Below are 17,749 nucleotides of genomic sequence, written 5' to 3'. Positions count from 1 at the left end.
GATACCCATAATCTCTCAGAGAGAACTGATTACCTAGATAGTGTTTGTTATCACTTAATGAAATATAGTCAGAAATGAAGCTAATACGTGCCAATTTTGAATGGGTAGTTATAGTATGATACACCACACAACATGATTTAGTATCTTTCTTGAGGTAGTTTTAAGTGGAAATGCCAACTTCATTGACTATAAATTCTAAGATCTTAAATCTACCTGACACAACTAAAGCAATCCTAAAACTTCAGAATTTCAGCAATGTGGAGGGGGAAAAAGCATCATTTGAGGGAGAGACATATTAATTCACTTACAAATTGGGAGAAGGTATATAATTTGGTGGTTGAAACTTGAAAACAAGTTCTTATGCTGGGAGGCTTAGACAGAGACAAAGAACAGAAAGGACTAGGGACAGAAGTGACAATGGACCAAAGCAACTATAGAAAGGAACCAAATACAAAAGGGAAAAACCATGGAGTGTCCCTGTTGTCCCACAAAATATGAGCCTGGAGGGCAAAATTAAAGAGACAGATGAAATAATATTCAACTGCAACAGCATATTGCAATTGTTAGCTCCCTGAAATGAAACTCTACCTCTATTATCTAAAACATCCCATGGATGGATCTGCTTATAATGCACACTTGTTTCAATTCTCTATGTCTGTAACTGTATGAAATAGTTTATATCATAAATCGGTTTCATTACCTGGTGGAGTGATTGGCTTTCTTGGAATAAAATGAGCTCTATATGAGCAATGGCCAGGTCTATTCCAATGTCCAGGACGTGCCCTGTACCCAGAGCAGGGCTCTGAACAGTATTTAATGAATGTTGCAAAAGTTGGATGAACGGTACTTGTGTGGGATGGTATTCCTCGGATTACTTATGTGCTAAGCCATGGTTTGGCAAACTATGGCCCTAGAGCCCACTACCAGTTTTTGTACATCCCTGTGACATAGACCTCTTTCACTTCATTTTAAAAGAGCTATTAAATACACACACATACACACAAGCACATGAATGCACAACCACATAAACAAGCAGAGGATCCTGCAACTGAAATCCTATCTGTAAATCCTAGAATATATACTGTCTTACCCTTTATAGAAAATGTTTGCTGAGTCTTAACTTATAGGTATTATTATTGGCAGAATTTGGAGAGACTTTACTTTGGTCCAATGTGAAGTTCTTCTTCACACATAAGGAAAAGTAACTAGAAAAAATGTAAACATCAACTACATCATTACTAGTTGTGTCTCCAATTCATTATAATACCCAAGTGAACTGTTTAAATAATAATCATTCATAATTTTATTTTAATCATTTCTAGCCATATATAAAAAGGGTCTTCCTTGCTAATTTCTATTCCTTTCAGGCTAAGGAAAATACACGATCAGAAAGCCCCTGAAGTTTATGTGTGGTACTGACCACAGAAAATTCTACAAATCTCCAGTTCAATGCTAGAAACCAAAGTTTTACTTTCTTCTCAAATTTCCTGTGATTTCTTTTTGAAAATCTACATGTAAAAATTTGCAGGGGAGGAATTACTGAACAACATCTGTCAATCTTGAAACTTGAAAGAGACAGTAAAATCCCCTAACAATAGCAAACCAGTCTGGAAGGAAGCTTTGGGGTGCGGCTCTTTCTAAGCAGCAGACATCCACATCCTCTCACACTATTAACTCTTGTGCTGCTAGTACAGAAACTAATCACTGTAGGTGTAGGCACAGGCTGGCATCTCCCTCACTTAGGGACCAAGAGGAAGTCCTTTTCAACACCCAACTACAAAGACACTCATAGCCTGAACATTTACTATGTACCTGGCTGTGAGCTAAGTGTTTTATACAATATCTACACTTAATTGACAGAAGTATTATGTGAGGGAGAGGCTACTGTTATCATACATCCCATTTTACAGATAGGGAAGCTAAAGGTCAAACAGTTTAAGTAATTTCCCAAGATCATCAACACAGGTAATAGCAAAGCTGATATTGGCAATAAGCTCTGAATGGACAGAGCTCTGAACATCAAGCCATAATCTATAAATTTCACATTGGTGAAAGAGGCTGAACTAAGTGCTTTCATAGCCACCTGCTCAGTGACACTGGCAATTCGTGTACGATGCGTATAAAAAGGCCTCTGCTGGATGTGCAGACTATTCTCCTTGGTTCTCAATGAGAACCCCTGCTAAGTAGCGTCCTTGCAAATCTGTCTTCTCCCTGCCTGGGAAAGAAAGGTCTTACATGAAAGAATCTGAAAATCATTTCCCCCACTTCAGGGCTTACCCTAAACCCTGAAAGGGGACTCAAGACAAAATTGTTGAACTATTAGAAGCTTCCATGAATAGTTTCTTGTTATGGAACATCAAGCTAGGTACAGGTCTGAATGGCCGTTTTCTAAAGTTCATAAAAAAATGAGGCTCTATATCCACACACACACACAAAAAAATCAGAAATTCTTAGCCTGAGCTCCATGAATACAATTCAATGGTTTTGTGAACTGAGCAAAAATTACACCTTCCATTTACTCCAACCTTTAACTAAACCTTTGAATAACATTTCCTAGGAGCAGTTGTACCTGTGACTCTCTCCTCAGTTGAAATTATAAATATTTTCACTCCATGTTATGTTTGTTACAGATGTCTCGGCAGATTGCTTATGCATGTCACTCAGACATTCAGATGTGCTGTAAACATTCTCAAAGCATTACTACAGAAACATATTACCATATCACAGATTCATTTTTAAATATATTTGATCATGGAATCTCAATATAAGTGACGCCCCCCAATACTGGGTGCTATATTTTATTCATTTGAAAACTTCACTCTGAGAAGGGGTCTACAGATTTCAGGAAGTCTATGGCACACACATGAAAAAACCAAAGCTCTCTGGGCAAAGGGAAGGCACTGGAGCTCTGCTTTCTCTGCCAGGCTTACCCAGAGCAAAGATCTTGAGATTTGTCAGTTTTTCTGAGAAGTTGATCGCTGGAGCCTGGCTTGACGTGGTGTGTATGTGTTCTATATAAGCAATGGTAAATTCTGCCTCCCTGGAATTTTCTTAACAATAATACAAAGACCCCGTGAACTAATAAAAATTAAAATTAAAAATAATAAAGATAAATCACACATAATATACTTTCCTGGGCCAGGTCCTGAGTGGCCATCACCTAGTTTTATTTTCCCTACAACTCTCTGAGTTTCCATTACTACTCAACAGGTACTACTATTGCCCCCATTTCGCAGAGAAAGCTCTTGAGCTGTGGATGTGTCTACAGTGTTCTTGTTTCCTTAGTAAATAAAGATTGTTATGAAGTAAAAGCTTCCCCTAATAGGTGCTCAATAAATAAACAGACTTTAACTAAGGGACTTACTTAAAATAATTAGGGAATTTCAACAGTTATGACGAGAAAGAAGTATCAGATCTGGACATAGCAAGGAAGCTGGAAGAGTCTGGAAGCAAGCCGTTTCCATTGGTGTGTGTGTGTGTGTTTGTGCATACACACGTGTGTATGTACACGCACATACTCAAGTTAGAAGACAGCTTGTTTACTATTCTGTCACTCCCGAGGAGAGTACACCACGGGATTTCCCTTTGATATTTTCTGTCAGTTTGTATTTTTTTAAAGGCATACTAACATTTATCTTTTAGATACCAAAAACAGAAAGGAGAGAAAAGGAATTTAACATTTGTCTTTCAAAAAATATTTATTTATAAGACTGACATTTACAAATGGCCCCTTATTCACAGCTAAATCTGGCCTTTGTGGTACCCAGTGATTAGAAATTTTCAGAGTTATTAAATGGTCCTGTGGGTTCACTGCTAGAAGACAGCTTGGGTGGTGTGGAAAGAACCCAGCCTTCGCAGCTATTCAGACTTGGGACAAGGGGGTTCCTGTTGCCCGCTAGGTGCTGGCCATGAGTAAATCGCCCTTGTGATACCTTGCCCTTAAAATGAGACTATTACTCGGAAGTCAGGTATGAGATTATATAAATGAAGTTCCTGGCATATATCAGATGCTCAGAAATAAACAAGCAAACACAAACTGAGTTCTCTCCTCTCTTTTCTGTCAGGAGTATCAAAAATAAACTCAATCTAGGAGCAAGACATGGTCTTATAAATTATTATGCTTTTTCCTCTTTTGTAAACCTTTTGTCACTCCAAAGTAAAACACAAATACTGAGAAGTACACAAAAGAAGTATCTTACGAAGGCAAATACTCTTGTAACCATGGTTGGATAAAAATGTATTACTTTGCCAGCACCTGACAAGTCTCTTCCCATCCCCCAAATCAATCACAGACATCTCCCTCTTTCGTTACAAAAGTAACTACTATTCATGACCTTTATAGTTAGAACTTTCGTGAGTTTTTAAAATGATTTTATCATTTGAGTGAGTACCTAAAGTTTTGGGGGTTTTTGTTTTTGTGTTTTGGGTGGTTATGGTATTGAGGGATGATGCTAGGGACTGAGTTACATCCACAGCCCTTTTTATTTTATTTTGAGATAGGCTCTCACTGAGTGGCCAACATTGGTCTTGAATTTATGATTCTCCTAGTTCAGCCTCCCAAGCAGCTGAGATTGCAGGTACACACTTCCACTGCTGTCCTCTATAGTTTCTTAGTAGTAACATGACTGAATATACATGCAGAATTTTTTCTTTCACAGAATTACAATCTTCTTCCAATAAAAGCATTACTAAAATCTCTACAAAAATGTTGAATCGCAATATAATCAAGTATAATTCCATACAGATAAATCCATAAAGTACCACTATAAAAATAAATGGCCTGGCCTGTTCAAAGTCAATGTCATAAAAAACAAACTAATGTGGTAACATAATTAAATTTAATGTATGGCCCTTGGTTGAATTCTGAATTTAATTAACAATAGATGCAAAGTTTTGAGGAAATGTGAATACTGACTGTGATGTGCATATTTATACGTACATACAGGCATGTGTCCAAGTATCTGTGGAAGTACAGGGACAGAGAGAAACCACAGCCATCATATTATCTATATACTATATATTCTGTAATTGTAGCATTCATACATCTTGCCACCATCCTCTGTTTTGTTAGCCTGGTGCAGAATTTCTGAAATATTGTTATTCAGAGTATGGTTCCTGGATCAGCAGCATCAGCACCACCTGGGACCTTGTGGGATGTGTAGAGTCCCAGCCCTAACCCAAACTAGCTGAATCAGAACCTGCATCTGAAAATTCCCTAGATGTCTCATTTGTACATTAAAGTTTTAGAAGTACTGTTTTAGTGGAAAAAAAGAAAAAAAAAAAAGTAAGTTCCTTGGTCCTCTGCCATTGAGCTGCTTCCTTCTTGCAAAGAAATTGCTTAGTGGAATTGTTTGCAAAGTGCTGCTGCAATTGTATTCAATATTAACCAATAAGAAAATAGTCCATGAGAATTTTCTAGTCAATTAACTGAGGGAGGACTGAAGAATGTTAAAACACAGTGACCCTATACCTCTATCCTCTTTTGGGAAATAGCCTAAACACTGGGACTAAGAAAAAGCTATTCTTTACATTATGTTAAAGGTGGCCTTTCTGTACTTCTACTTAGTAGTTTTTGTGCTTTTCTTTAAAGCAAAAGACAACAAAATGATTCTGGGCTTTCTTCTCCTCTGCTAATGAGTATAGTTTAAGACAACTAGTGATTTGCTCTTTCTGTTATTCTGGTTTGATTCTTTCAACTAGAGCACCCTGAATTCAGAGTAACTTCAGCTCACCACTACACTGTTGGGTCTTTCATACATGAGCAGATATGAAGTCACCCTTTTGGTAAGTGGACCTCTCTAATTAGCTCTGAACCTCTGATTGTTGAAACTTTGCAACAGATTTTACATCTTCCTGCTATGTTTTAGGAAACTGGCCCTTTCAGGCAACTAAGACCCCGGCTCTGTTTGGGTGAGCCAGGTACCCCTTCCACTGTGCCTTCCACCCTTCACATTCGTTTTAGAGATGCTGATCCCTGCTGCTTCTGTTGGTGTGACGTTAGGAGGAAAGCAAAATTAAGAGAACCTGCAAGGGGCGGGGCTTTGCCTGCGAAATAATGACATGTCTGTCCTTGAACGGACAGAGCCTCAGGTCCAGTAAATATGTTCCTGCAACAGGACTTTTTGTTTTCTTCTTTGTGTGAGTGTTAACCTGGGGACTGTCAGGAATCCAAACCTGCTCCCCTTCTTTAATTCTTCTCCCTGCCTATCTAGAGGCCCCTTATGTGCTCAGGAAACCTGAAAGCAGGGACACACTGCTTAAGTTAACTCAGTAACTTTTCTAAGGAGGATATTATTTCTGCCCTAGTAATTTTTCACACGGTCTGTACCTCTCAGGTCACTGCACCGTACTCTCACTTCTCTCATGGCTTCTCATGCGCAGCACCATTTTCTGCAGCTCCTCCCCACCTGAGCACCTTCCTTTATAAAACCATTGTCACGGCCTCCCCAGTCCCTGCTTTGTCCTTGCCAAGGTGGTGGCACCAAACCTGTCCATCCAACCTCTCAGTCACAGTCTGAGGTTTAAATGTTGTCCCTTAATGTCTAATGTTTAAATGTATAAATTTAATGCTTAACTGTGTTTTCCCTTACTTAATCAGTTCTAAAACTACAGGTGCCTGTTGTCAATGAAGTCCTTGGCCTTGTTCTAAAATAACTGCTATAAATTGTTGAAAATAAAGTAGTATTTTTTTTAAAGAATACTGTTACTCCTCAGGAATGGCATAACATAGGTTTTTTTTTTTTTTTTCATTATTCTCCTCCTCCAATCATTGAAGACTGAATTTTGGCTTCTTCCTGTGGTGACTGCTGCTCTCTAAATGTTACCATAGTTTTTCAGGTTTTATGATAAAAATACTAAAAAAAAAAATAGAATTCCCCAGAACAAACTGTCTTCAGTCCAGTAGCTTCTGATGTTGGCTGCATACTGGAATATCTTGGGGAATTTAACAAAAAATTGTGATACCAGACCCCAGACCAATTAAGTCAGAAAGTGCAGAGTAAGACCCAGTTAATGAGTAGTTTTAAAGCTCCTCAGGTGTTTCACTGCATAGGCAAGGCTGGGAAAGACTACGTCACCCTCGCAGGAGACGCAGGTATTTCAAATAGGATGAGGCCTGGAAAATGGAAGGAATTTTAATGACATTTCACATCAATTGTTCTACATAGGGACCAACTGAATTCCCTAATGAGGAACAAAAGGTAGGTGTGTGTGTGTCTGCATGTGTGTGTGTCTGCATATATATACATATATGAACAAAAGTTATATACTTTTAAAGTAGAAAAACAAACACGAATTATTTTACTTAGAGGTTAACATTGACATAATTCGGCACAATTATTGATACTAAAATTGATATTCCACATGATTAGCAGCATGTGGGGATAATTTAGGAGCAAAAACAGAATTTCTAAGCCCAAGTCAACCAGATGTTCAAGTAGTCATAAGTAGTCTCTAGAGCCTAGCCTGGGAAGAAATGAAAATGAGCTCCACAGTGGAGAGCCAGCACTGGAGCTTTCTCTCTAGGACAGTGGGACTCCTGTAAAGTAGCGAAAGGAGTCTCAGCTGATCCACTTTGCCATCATCTCTGCGCGCAGAGTTTATGGAATATGTGAGGCCATGGTGGTGGAGACGTGAGACTGCAGACCAATCACCAGAAGCCCTGGAAGGCTGGCCACAGGGGCCCAATTGTTTTATTGACCGCTATATCGAGTGGATGAATTCAAGACAGTCTGTCTACACTGATTCCACCCCACAGTGATTCATATCAAAACGAAGTTGTGGAGTATACAAATGTGCAGCCAGCAGCCACATCTGGTCTCAGTATATCTTTGTTTACTTTGCTGCTTAGGAGAAAAAAATCTACAAGAGCGAGTTTCTCTACTCCAAGTCAAATACATTAGAAGCTTTACTTGCCTGATTCGGAATGCCCTCTGGCATGCTCAATCCTTCTTATTTCTTCAGGCAGACGGGGGGCTATATTGAGGGATTCAGAGTATGCTTCCTAACCAAAGTTTGTACCCAACCAAAAGTCCTTTCAGTTCTGAGTCATCGCCTCAAATAACTGATTTCCCTGCCCAGGGATAAAACTAGTGACTTTGATCCATAATTTTCTTCCTCCTCTCACAACTCTTCTGGACCATATTTCCACACCTATTTTTTTCTTCTGCAATTTAGACCAGAAAGTAAATCTGTTTTGTTTTGCTCCAAACAAAAATGCACAGCTGGCAAGCAGCTATTTTGAGGAGCGAGTGTGCGATTCAGAGGCTGTACACTCAGAATCCCCTGGAGCTGCCAAAGCGCCATTTATTTTTCTCATTCTCATATGCAAGAATTAAGAGTTTCCCCTCAAGAAGCCAGCTCCCCGATGATGAGGCTAAACAAACACAGAATAAGATTTGGGAGGAATGCAGCGACACTTCGAAGCCCTTCCTCACTCAGAAAGCAGTGAGAGACAGCGAAGTGCCCACTGCATGTGACCCACACAGAGTGGGCTTGCTTAATGGTGTGAGGCAGCGACAGTAAGGGCGCAATGGGTCCAGAGGGAACCAGCTGGCTGAGATGTTCTGCTAGCAAGTTAAACATAGACAGGAAACCGCATGTCTGATACTGTAAAAAAAATCATTTGTCTTCCTGCCAGAGGGAGGCTTGCAAACCAAAGGGGCTGTTTTCATTTTTAAAAATATCTGCAACAATGAGGGAGGAAAGAAAGAAACTTTGTGGCCAGGAGAAATCCTCTTTTCTCTCCTTTCAGCATGGCAGATTAGAGGACGTGAGTCACTATGCTGATTTCTACAGCCTGTATGTGTCCTGCAGGTCAATAATGCACACCAGTGGCTGACAGCATGCATCTCAGGCTGGCTTCTCTATTTCACTCCCAGGTTGAACTGGAGGCAGAAGTAGCTTCTAGAGTCCTGGTTCCTAGGCTCACTAGACACCGCTGATGAAATTATGCATAGTTTTATCTTCATGCAACCCTTAAATACACACAAAAAAGGAGATAAAGTGAAAGTAGGAATTGAAATGATGACAAGTGGTATATAATATGGGAGAGTAGGGTCCAACAGTAAAGCAAAGCAGATACTGATATGCAAAATGCATGCATGCACACTTGCTCGAAACAGGACTCAGGTTTAGACCCTGCCTTCCCTGGTAGCTAGTGTTCCCCGGTAGGCAGAAGCCATCAAGGGGCTGACCTCAGATTTCATTTATCAAATGAGGTTGCACTGAAGCACAGCCCATCTCACTGTTCACAAAGCAGCAGAGTTAAACAGCTTCAACAGAGAACCGACACCTGCAGACATGAAAATACTTATTACCTGGGCTTTTATCAAAGAGTTTATAGACTACTACTCTACAGGCATCAAAATGTCCTTAAAATGAAAAGCAAACAGGTATTTATTTATGAAGGATCCTCATGAACAGTCTTTCCCAGGCAAAGAGCTAAAGGGAATTTCTCCTGGCTTCCTCATGAAGATAACAATGCAGTGTAGTGAACGGTGTCCTGAACAACACCCTCTCCCGTGATTCACTTTGTGTCGTGGGACTGGTGATGAGGGATGGCGCCTGAGCGCAGCGCCAGTGGGAAAACTTCTGGGAGGAGGGAAATACGTGACCTTGGAACCAAGCTCTTCACTCATCTGGTGAAAGTCGAAGATACAGCATTTGCACCTAGTGGAATAATAGTAACTTTTCACAGCCAAAGTGTATGAATGCTTGTTCTGTGCCAGAGGTGTTCTAGATCTCTACCAAAATATATCCATTTATGCTCACAATAATACTATTTACGACACTCATTATGTCTATACCCCTCTCCTTATTTTTCAGAACAGATACTGAAAGGACACCCAAGGACAACCAGTTTATAAATGGATGATATGAGATTTGATCCCACAGAATCTGGCACTGAAGACCACGCCCTTAACCCCTATCCTATGATGACTTCTGAAATGATGAGCCTCCCACGGCCATTTATAAACTGTATTCCCCCCAGACACAGGATCAGTGCAGGACTTGCCGAGTGGTGAGTGGAGGAAAAGATCTGTAAGTAGCCTCTTAGGTAAGGTCTCTTGTGCATGACACTGATAAGACAGCACACACCTGCCACAGAAATGTGGAAAGGCAAGGGTATTCCCTGAATAAGAGACAGATTCTGATTCTCCTATGGTTCTCCTGTGTGCAAAAGTAGGTAATTAGCTGTGAGATGGTAGGAAAAATCTATGCTACTGTTGTCATTAAAACGAAAAGTTTGAATGAGCTAATTTCATTTCAGCATAAAAACATCATGCCTCTAAGAAACAAAACACACCTGAAAGTGGTTAGTCCAGGTGAGCACATCCCCGGTAGGCTCTGATCCAGGCAGCCAGCACACTTTTGTGGTTCTATAAATTCCCATTGCCTCGGCCATGGGCCAACTACCATCTTGCCTGCACTTCAGTTAGAAAAAAGGGTGGGACCCTGGCCTTCTAAGCAATCTCCTGCAACTCTAGGTTTGCAGTCCATTGCAAATGCTCTTTCCTAAATGGCTCACATAAATGATTATGGAAACAAAAACATGCTTGCTGAATGTGGAAAAAATACTCAGTATTACTAGTTGTCAAGTACATACAAATCAAAACCACAATGAGATAGCATCTCACCCCAGTTAGAATGGCTATTATCAAAAAAGGCAAGAACTAACAAAAGCTAGTGAGGACAAGAAGGGAAACTTTCGGATACTGCTCACGAGATGTAACAGCCATTATAAATAACACGATGGAGCTGGACATATAGCTCAGTGGATAGAGTGCCTGCGTAGTACGCCTGAGGCTCTAGGTCCAATCCCCAGCACTTCTAAAAACTAACAGACAGACAGACAGACAAACAGCAAGGAACAACATAGAGGTCCTTCAGAAAACTAGAAGTAAAACTACCACATCATCCAGCAGTCCCACTATGGGATACATATATGAACTCAGTGCACTGAGAAATCTGCAGTCATTTGCTTATTGAGGCACTATTCACAACAGCCAAGACATGGAATCAACTAGGGTGTCCACCAATGGACAAATGGATACATAAAATGTGATATATATATTCACAATGGAATATTCTCCACCACAAAAAATGAAATTCAGCAATATAGATGGACCTGGAGAACATCATATTAAATATAATTAATTCAAGCATGGAAAGAAAAATATCACATATTTTTGACCGCAGGGAAGCTAAAGAGTGATTTCATAACAGTAGAGAATAGAGCAGTGATTACTAGAGGCTGGGAAAGATGTGACGGAAGGAGCGGGGAGGAAGGAGGAATAACTGGTACAGGGGTGACCTGGATAAGAGGAAGAACTTCTAACGTTCTATGGCACAGCCGGATACCTGTGCTTGACAGCAATTAGTTGAAGGTCTCAAAGTAACCAGTAGAGAGGATTTTTAATGTTTCCAACACGAAGATACGACGAGAGTCTCTGAGGACAGATATGCCAATTATCCTGACTGCTCACTACCCATTGTGTATGTTTTGAAATGTCACATTGTACCCTATAAATCAAATTACTGGTGTTGATTACAATTAAAAATATGTATTTAAGAAAAGAGAAATGTTTATGAAAAAGTGTTCCATCATTTCTACATCCAGATCTGCACTAGAACAACGTTTGTGGAGTATACAGAAGAGAGTCACACCTCACTGGAGAGTTCTGTTGCACAAACAGGCTGAGTAAACCATATGTAGCTCATTTCCACATGAGCACATTGAACAGCAGGCTTACTCCTCCTCACTGCTCTCTAAGATTAGCTCAATGAGCTGGCAGAATGATGGCAACAATACCGCCGTCTCTCGTTCCATCTTACTGGTACAAGTCCATGCCAGTGCTTCTAAAACTTCACTGTGCAAACAAATCTCTGAAGCCCTTATTACAGTGCAGGTGCTGAGGCCACATGCTCAAAAGGGCTTCAAGTCTAACAAGCCCTGCAGCCACCCCATGTCACAAGGGTACCATTCAGGAGGGGCGTGGTGTTGTTACTCAGGGAGGAATGAGTAAGGAAGGCCGCATCCACTTTGTGCCAGCTGTGGTGCTGGACACTCCTAAGCTTCATTTCCTAGAATCCCTAGAGCTACCTATAGGTGCGATTATGAGAGCTAGCTGATCAACAGTACGCCGGCCGTTCACTGAGAAAACCATGTGGTCCAGGCCAAGCTTGCTGATGAAAAAGACAGGAGAATGAAACCTTTGACAATACAGAACTGAAATGCCTCTAATCACTAATCTCAATGGTGCTTGTGAGTTGTTTCAGTTTTATTTAGCTGCTTCCTGCTGTGATTCTGAGTCAAAACAGGAACAAGTGCCTAATTTGTAATATTATCCAACACTGTCAGGAATGTAGTGAGCTTTGATTAGAAACCCTAGACTTGGCGTGCTCTTGCCTCTCTGAAGGACTCGGCAGTAAACACAGAAATTGGATGAGGCAGCAATTAAAGCAAAGCAGCCCCTGTAACACGCTTGGGGTGTGGGACCTCGGCATCCCAAAGCTCTGTTTGCAGGGCATGGCCCCAGCTCAGCTGCAGAACAGCAGTGCCAACAACAAACCTGGTAGGACTCCTGCCTCAGACAAGCACACGTGTGTCACAAGCTCTTTATTCAAAACCCAGGTAAGACCACCTGCTAACAGACATGATGGTGTAAGAACTTTCTCTTTTTAGCAGTGCTTTGGGCTTGAACCCTGGACCTCAACCATGCTAGGCAAGAGGTCTACCAGTGAGCTGTGCACCCAGCTAAGAACTTTCTATATATTCATCTGTTCAATCCCCACAACATTGCTTCCCCCTTTATATTTCCAGATAAGGAAACTGAGGTCAGATTACTGCCTCAATATGGTAGAGCTGAGCAGCAGCAGAATAGTCCCCAAATCCAGAAGACCCACCTCCAGCTCTTATTCTTGACCACTGCAGGCAACTTCTTCTCTCTTACCTAAAGCAGCAGAAATCACCTCCTCATCCAGTGTTGTGCAAATTAAATGTTTTTACTGCACTTGGAAAGCGTTTATGAAATGAATGAAAGAATGATCATGAAAGGTTCAATGGTCTCTTTGCCAAGTGGCTATGGTGTGTGTGAGTGAGCAGGGGGCTGTTTGCTCAGGACTCCTTCCCCTCCCACACCCTACACTGGGTGCCTACTAGGTCTTGTCTGATGGACAGCTGTCACAAGGCCATCAGTAATGGTGGTCCAAGCCGGTCCAAGTGTGCTCTGTTCTAATTTCAATGTTCTGTTTCACTGAGAACAAAGTTAGCCTCTGAAGTCTTTTGCAAAAGGGAGTCATCATGGAAAGTTGGGAAGAACGGACCCTGGCCTTGTTTAATGACCCTGCACTCCTCTTTCCTCCTCCCTGGCCACCATAGGGAAGCATGACTCTCCAGGCAGAGAACAGTTCAGGGAGAAGGACCAGCGATGTCTCTTTAGCTCTTTTATTCTAGAACAATGGTTTCAAATTCAAGAAAGTGAGCAAGACCTTTCTGTAACCTGCCACTTTGCCTGAAGTTGGAGGAAAGTTTCTCAGTCCTGTTTGCAGATCAGGCTGGGGTACCTAGAGACACAGGAAGACCACAGGACCGTGCCATCAGATGTGGGGGTGCACCTCTAGTGTTCACTCTTCAGAGGATTCATGTCATGGCTTCGGTTAAGTATTTTAATTCAAAGTCACAAAGTACGGGAAGAAAATAAACTAATTTAAAAAGTAACATAAAAATCCCATGGGTAAATGGAAAGCGTGCATGGGAATTTACTGTACTGTCACAGAAATGTTCTCTCTCTTGATTTTCTAGGAGATACAGGGACATATATTTCCTGCAATTCTCCAACTGTACTTTCTAAAAGACTGAATTTTATTTTATGTAAATTGTATCAATGAATCTGGGTTTTAAAATCATCACAGTGATATACTTTGCCACATTCAGGACTTATCCGTAATTCTATGCAGAAAAATCCCTCCGAAGGAATGGATGATCAACCATTAACTATGGTCCCAGAGGAACAGGGTGATTAGGGGGTAGACTGAAAGGATGTATTTTCACAGCACCTATCTCATAGTGTTTGAATTTTCTTATCATCTGTATGAGCTCTCTGTCTAGAAAGATGTACAAAGAGAGAGAAAGAAGGAAATAAAATGAGGTGAAGGAAGGAAGGGGAGGGGTAGGAGAGGTGGGAAGAGAGGAAAGAGAGGAAAGAAAAAAAGGAAGGAAGGAAGGAAGGGAGGGAGGGAGGGAGGAAGGAAGGAAGGGAGAAAGAAAGAAAGAAAGAAAGAGAGAGAGAGAGAGAGAGAGAAAGAGAGAGAGAGAGAGAGAGAGAAAGAAAGAAAGAAAGAAAGAAAGAAAGAAAGAAAGAAAGAAAGAAAGAAAGAAAGAAAACAGCCATAGGTTTCAGTGCTGTACCACAGCCCAGGCTAAATCCTAGTCCTGTCACCCACTAGCTATTCGATCCTGGACAAAACATTAAACTTTTCCCATGCATAAATGGGGACACCAACAGCTCTTCCCCACTAGGGTTGCCATGAGTGAAAGGAGACTGTGCCATGGGAAGGGAGGGACAGAGTAACCCTGTGCTTCCCTTGCTTAGCAGTGTCGTTAAGGGTAGTACTATACTGAAAATAAAAACCTACATTTAAAAACAAGACTTGGGACTCAGCTTTTTGTCCTTATATATTTAAGATAAAATGGATAAGCATACATATAGTCGTCCCTTGGTATCTGTGATAGACTGGTTTCAGGACCACCTATGGATACCAAAATCCTCCCAGGGCAAGTCTGTTATAGAAAATGGTGTACTACAGGGATGGATAAAAATTAGAGTGAATGTTTTAAGTTTTAAAAAATTGATTATGGTAACACACTGCCATTAATCTCCCTCAAAATATCCCTCTCACTTTGAACACACATACCCCAACCCCATTATTTTTGCCACTTTCTGAAGCATATCCAGAAGTCCTCTTTTGTGAGGGTCTCTATGAAATGTGATAAAAAAGAAAAAAGCATGGTGAACGCTGCTGCCAAGTGCTGTCCAACGGGAAAGCAGACTTGTAAAGACAATATCGTGTGTCCTCATCTACTTTATTCTTCAGATTGGGCACAACGTGACTACTGGCTCTCCCTCAACGTCAAATGACCATGAAAGGTAAACGTGAATCCATTCAGGACATCAGGGTAGCCACGACAGCACAACTTCAGACACTCCGGAAAGAGGACCTCCAGAACTGCCCAGAACATGGCAGGAATGAGGGGATACATATGCTCCAAGTGAGGGGAAGAATCTTGAGGAGACTAACGGCAATGTGGCTTTTACTGCAGTCATTTTTAAAACAAACACATACATGTTTTTCTATCTGACCTCTTATTTACATACAACCAATATGCATCCTTCTATACAATTCATCTCTACTTTACTATAATATCTACTATAAGCCATTACATAAATAGTTGTTCTATCTATTGTTTAGGGAATAGTGACAAGAAAAAAATGTAGATGTTCAGTATAGAAAAGCTTTTTAAATATAATTTTAATCCACAGTTGTTTGAGTCCACGCTGGAGAAGAACCCACCGATATGGAGGCTGACTGCAATTGCTGTATGTTGTGTGGCTGCAGATCAGAATCCAGCAACAAGCAACAAGTACAGTAACGAGAGTGATGCATGTTATTATGCTCATCGTCTTATTTGACTTGAAATGGACAAATACAAATTATTTTGAGAGTTATTCCTTAGTAAGTATAAAGAACAGGTGATTATAATTAGAGGACAAATGGACCCCAAATTGCTGCTCCAAATATCTCCTGATTTTAGTAGGGAAAATATACCAGCACAGAGAAGAGAGATATTTAAAAGGCAAACGTCCCATCCCCACGCCCTGTTCAACCCTGGAGCATTTTAGAAATCAATCATCCCAAGCTGTACAGTGAGAAATGGTTTTTATGCTGATTATTGCACTATGCAAGGAAAGCAAGATTAGTCTGATAATAAGAGAAAATACGAATGAATACCTATGATTGTCATCTGAGTTGAAATACATTGGACAGTAAAATCATTGCTATTTGTAGGGCTTATTGTAAAATATACATCCACCTTCTGGCTGTTTATTTTGTCCTTTAGAATGAAATATACTCTTCCACTGTGAACATGCCAGTATGCAGAAACAGAGAAAAGTTGTATAAATGGCAGTAAACTTGCCGGAATTTCCTATTAGACTTAGCCCAGGCCTCCTTTGAAAAGGTAAAGCTCGGGGCTGGGGATTTAGCTCAGCGGCACAGCGCCTGCCTGGCAAGCACGAGGTCATGAGTTTGATTCCCAGTACCGGAAAAAAACAAAAACAAACAAAAAGCAAACAAAAAGGTAAAGCTCTTGAGGAAAGTGGACATGTTAAGCCAGGGCATCAAGGACTATCATACTTTAGTCTGATTTTCCTCTATTTACCTCTTCCCTCATTACTCAAACCACACAAGGAATATTAGAGAAACAGAGGCTTTATAACATGAGAAAACTGGGAGGCGAAGAGCTTTCGGGCATAGCTGTGTTGACGAGGCGCACACATACTTTCTCTCAGTGCTGAGATGGTGGCACAGGTATGGAGCTGGGCAGCAAGAAGGGCGGCCACAGCAGGTGAAGTACACACAGGGAGAAAAGGCTGGCTAAGCAGCACTGCTGAGCACCACACAAAACACGAGACCATGTCATTCTCCAGCTAGGGAGTGAGTACACAGGACGTCCGTGTTTCAAATGAGTTTTTCATTGAATTGGACTTATTTCAGTGCAAATAAACCTTTCCCCACTCTGAATATACCTTCCTAAAACCAAGAAAGTAACATTTTTTGCTATCACATTCGCAAAATCAAAATGTCCACTGTCAGAGGGTACACACAAACCCATATGTTCAGATGTCTCTTTTGGAAGAAGAAAAAATTGGCAGTGGTTATCCATATTTAAAACATGCAGAATTTTGATTCAAAAATTTGACTCTCAGCAGTCTATCTTGGAGAAATAGTGGCACAAATACACAAGATTTAATTTCCTCAAAGATATTCAGTGCAACACTGGGCAGCAAACTCGACACATTTAAAACATCTGCCAACAGGGAAATGGTCAGATCACGAACAAGAAGTAACACATATAGAACACTAGACAGCAATTAAAAGACATGCCATGTATCTACATGTACTATGATGTCTAGAAGGAGATGTGAAAGTGGTTGGTTGAAAAAATATAAAAATAACATTTATAGTATGATCAAATATTTGCACTGAGGATAGATGAATAGAATGGATAGATAGATAAACAGATGGAAGGATGGACAGATGGATGAATGGGTGAATAAGCACAGAGAGAGAGGGAGTGGAAAAAAGAAGGAGAGGAAATAATATCAATGAAAGTTAGAGGTGTCTCCATTTAACAAATTGTCAATTTAGAATATCTGCTGTGTTACTTTAATTGTTAATTTTCACACATTGTTGGATTGTTTGAATTTTTAATAAGAGTACCCACTACATTTGTAATTAAAAACTACCGAATCCATTTTTTTTTAAATTGAAGGAACGGTGTGTGTTTTCTCTTCAAATTGAGTGAGTGCCGGACTTTGAAAATGAAGATTAATATCTAGTTTCCCCTGGCCTCTTGGGTAAACTTTGGGTCATTATTTGCCCACTGCATTTCTTTTTTTTTTTTTTTGGTTTTTCTCCGGTACTAGGAACCGAACTCACGACCTTGCGCTTGCCAGGCAGGCGCTTT

General features: G+C 40.6%; 1 protein-coding gene across 1 annotated transcript in view; it reads right to left on the bottom strand.

Moving 5' to 3' along the window:
• Tgfbr2 (transforming growth factor, beta receptor II (70/80kDa)) overlaps nucleotides 1-17,749 on the bottom strand; it is a gene marked incomplete at its 5' end in the record, with an annotated part of 80,351 nt that overhangs the window by 22,002 nt on the left and 40,600 nt on the right. The window lies entirely within an intron of this gene.

This window comes from Chinchilla lanigera, unplaced genomic scaffold (assembly GCF_000276665.1).
Source record: "Chinchilla lanigera isolate Chin_1 unplaced genomic scaffold, ChiLan1.0 scaffold00029, whole genome shotgun sequence".
Lineage (NCBI taxonomy): Eukaryota > Metazoa > Chordata > Mammalia > Rodentia > Chinchillidae > Chinchilla > Chinchilla lanigera.
This window is presented reverse-complemented; position numbering and strand designations above follow the sequence as displayed.